At 39.1% G+C, this 4,118-nt stretch overlaps 1 long non-coding RNA gene across 1 annotated transcript in view; it reads right to left on the minus strand.

Annotated features, from left to right (window-relative positions):
- Positions 1-1,618: 1,618 nt before the first annotated feature.
- Positions 1,619-4,118, minus strand: part of LOC107749390 (uncharacterized) — a 21,886-nt gene continuing 19,386 nt past the window's right edge. The window contains exon 3 of the long non-coding RNA XR_001641025.1: positions 1,619-1,628. This is a non-coding gene — a long non-coding RNA (uncharacterized LOC107749390). The remainder of the gene's footprint in view (positions 1,629-4,118) is intronic.

Here is a 4,118-nt window from a genome sequence, read left to right on the forward strand (position 1 = left end):
TCTCTATCAGTCAAAAACTGCTAAAGTTTCCTATCGGAATTTCTGTTACACTCTTAAAAAAAAACGAAGGTTCTTTATGTTTACACGGCGTTTTAAATCATGGCGGGTGAGGGCGTTTTCGTACGCGTTTGGCCAATCAGTGTCTACTTACGTCACGATTAGTACCAGTTGTGCTGGTTAGACCCTGCTCCGGAGTAGGAGCTAATTTGGTTCTCGAAAAAGGCAGTCCGGTACTAAAATCGCACCCAGTTCCGGTGGTGCGAAAACGCCAAAAAGTGGGTCATTCCACAATCAGTTCTGGTACTATGAAAAGGTTCCCGTGGTGCGAAAGGCCCTTATATCTTCATTCATCCTAGCTTTATTCGCTCATGTTTTCTAGCTCCTCTGCCTGTTCCTGTCATCTTCAGCTACTGTCCTCCTTCATCATCCAAATGTGAGCTGCTGTGCTCAGCGGTGAATGTGGGTCGGGTGATTCTCTCCTGGTACAAAGAAAACCGTTTATTGTCCAGCATCAGTGTGTCTGATCTCAGCATCAGTCTCTCTCTGCCTCTGGAGGTGGAATATCAGGATCAAAACCCCTACAGATGTGTGCTGAACAATTCATTCACTCAGCAGACTCAACATCTGGACATCAGTGAACACTGTCACACATGTTCAGGTACGGTAGTGCTGATATTAGTTTATTAGTTGATTTTGCTATGTATTTAGCATGTATTTCATGTTTTTACTCCTCAGGCGCAGTGCGCGGTTGTGATACTGTTCAAGCTGTGATCCGATTGGTCGTCACTGCTCTAGTGGGCGTGGCTGCTGCGGCTGCCGTTGTTGTTCTGTATTATGACATTAGATCCAGAAGAGCTGAACAGAATCAAGCACATTCTCCCATATCAGCAACCTAAATGATGTGGTTATTTCTGATTAACTTTTTTGTCATTTATAAATGATCATTTATTTTCAAAGGCTTTGTATATTTATCTGCTCGTATCGATGTTGATTTATCAGCAGCTCATTTACACCCTAGAAGATTTGAGAATAAAAAGCAATACAAGTATCAAATGCAAGTATTTGTCATAATAAATACAGAGATTACTAAAGATTGGGGTGGGGGGTTAGGGCAATTGGTAACAGTTAACCAAGCCCAGGCCCGGTTCTACAGGGTGTTAAGAGTGTGCTAAACTATCCAGTGCGTATTTGCATTGTGATGTAAATAAAAGATTAATTGTGCAGTTTAGAGAGTTTCATTGATTATAATGGAACTTTGTGAGATTGTGATGAAGTAAGATGAGTGACAGCTTTTAGTGATTATAAAGGGAGCACACTTTGTGTGTGTTATGGGTCCCGGCCGCAGAACACGAAGGCAGATTAAAAGTACCTGAATTATCAGGAGAAACAAAAGCACATGCAAACTTCAGTAGGCGCGTTTCCATTACCCTTCAAATTGTGCAAATTGAAATTGCGCCTAATGGAAACGCGTCAATTTCGCAAAAACGCCCATATATCGCAAAAAAGTTTTTACGCTCGCATGAGGTGGTTTTTCAGGCAATGCGAAAAATGAATAATTCGCAAAACTGCAATGGAAACGGCTTTTTCGCATTTACAGGTCACATGGCATCTGATCATTCTTCAATGTACTATAACCTCCAAGAAACACTTCATACGTGGCCTCTCTCCAGTATAAGGGGCTTTTCCTACCATTAATACTTAGACAGTTTACACTGCATACGTCTGCGGTGCAGTGTGGCTCTGATACGGTCACTGAAGCTGATTGTGGCCACTCAATGCTTGTGTTTATGTTTTTATATAGTCTATGGTTTATTCCAGCCGCGCCACGCACGCTTCTGAAGCGGCTCTCTTTGCTGCTTCTGTAAAGATACACGCATAAGCCTCCTTTGAATAAATATAGCCAAAATCCGTCAAAATCCCACCAAAATCCGTTGCCATGACTTATCGCGAGAGGCAAAAGGTTACGTTTAATTCGCATAACTGGTTAATGGAAACGCCGTCATTTCGCAATACTTTTTTATCGACATTTATAAAATATCGCCAAAGTTTTGTGCAAATCTGTAATGGAAACGCGCCTAGTGTCTTTCCAGAGGCGCAGCTTGGTAGCGTCTCTTTATTTGCTCTTTTGTTAGTTTTGACTGCTTCTGTTGTCTGCTAAATGACTAAATGTAAATGTATTAACATTAACATCATAGTAACAGTATAATATCAATTATATCATCAATGCTCCGCAATGTCATTCTCAGGTAGACCATCCAGCTACATTTCATATAATCACAAATTATGTTAATTTAATAAAACACAGTTATGTACTCTTTTGTATTTGTTTACAACAATAAAATCTTCAAATGCTCATTTCCTGTATTTACTCTTGTTTTATAAAACACATCTTAACATAACTCCTTTATAATAATCAGCATGCAGCAAAAGACACATTTAAAGGGGTGGTTCATTGCGATTTCACTTTTTTAACGTTAGTTAGTGTCTTATGTTGCTGTTTGAGCATAAACAATATCTGCAAAGTTACAAAGCTGAAAGTTCAATGCAAACGGAGATATCGTCTTTTAAAATTTTGGCAGTTTAATGCCTACAAAAACGGCTGGTAGGAACTACAACGAGTTACTTCCCGGGTTCGTGACATCACAAACCCAGATAAACCCCGCCCCCGGGAACACGCAACAAAGGGGGCGAGGTCATGTTGTGATGCTTTAGAGAAGAGGAAGAGAAAACTATGGGTGCACGTAAAAATCTATTCATATATGAATCTCGATTCTGTCTTCTAACACACTTGACACAAATTATCAGTCACTCTCATAAACTATATACATTACTCTAAACAAATATACATTTACATTTTCTGAGTCGTTTTCTGTTTAATTATCACATACTGAAATAAATTTATTATTATTTACAGAAGAAGCGATTGCAACATGCAACACAGACCAACTGTCATTTTACTGGTACTTTCATCTGGGTGACTATTAAAGTCAAACTATAACAAAAATACAAACGTATTGTCCGCACACTGATGTAACTGCTCCATAAAAATAATTTATTGCTGCAACGTTTCGACCATCAGGTCTTCGTCAGGCACAAATTACGTGAACTGGTACAACTCTTTATAAGTAACAGGTGATCATTCTAATTAGACACATTCAATCACTATACAGGTACATTCCCACAAAAAAAAACAGAAAGAGAGAGAGCGAACGAGAGAGCGAGAAAGAGGGAAAAAAAAAACCTGCATTAAATTCGAATAAATATACAAAATAATACAGGTACAAATCTTAAACTCGAATAAACAATAATCACTCAAAATATTCAAACAATACTGAAGACCGATGAAAAAATATACACAATCCTATAGAAAAGGCTTATTGTACCTTCTCTATACCAATATACTGTAAGGCACTAACATTGTGTCCCACTTTGTTAAAATGAGATGCTATAGGACTGCGTTCAACTCCCGTCCTAATATTACTCCGATGTTCAGTAATGCGGGTGCGTAATGATCTAGAAGTTTTACCAACGTAAGCGAGACCACACGGACAACGAATAAGATAAATCACATGTGTAGTGCGGGTGCGAGAAGTTTTACCAACGTAAGCGAGACCACACGGACAACGAATAAGATAAATCACATGTGTCACATGTGTATTAATTGTACCGCGTATCAGTATGTTACGACCAGTGTGTGGATGGCTGAAAGATTTACATTTATATGTAAAAGTACACTGGGCACAATTGCCGCATCTATAATTACCAGGAGGAAGAGTAAGAGTGACAGGTTTCACTACACTAGACGGGAACTCCGATCTTACAAGCATGTCACGCAGGTTACTTTGACGTTTAAAAACCAAACGGGGGCCATCCTTGAAAACATGAGACAATTTAGAATCACTAGAAATAATATGCCAATGCCTGTAAAGAACCTTACGAAATTCTGCACCTAATGCTGAATACCTAACCGAACAAATAGGGCTATTGCCTAGTTGTGTTTTATTGCTCGTAGCACGTAGACACTGTGTTTGAGATGTATCATCAAATTTCCTCTTAGGTTCTTCTATCCATTCCCTACGATAACCTCGATGTAGAAATCTTGAAGCCAAATCAGCAGA

This window comes from Sinocyclocheilus rhinocerous, unplaced genomic scaffold (assembly GCF_001515625.1).
Source record: "Sinocyclocheilus rhinocerous isolate Xijiao unplaced genomic scaffold, SAMN03320098_v1.1 scaffold1895, whole genome shotgun sequence".
In the NCBI taxonomy this organism is placed as follows: domain Eukaryota; kingdom Metazoa; phylum Chordata; class Actinopteri; order Cypriniformes; family Cyprinidae; genus Sinocyclocheilus; species Sinocyclocheilus rhinocerous.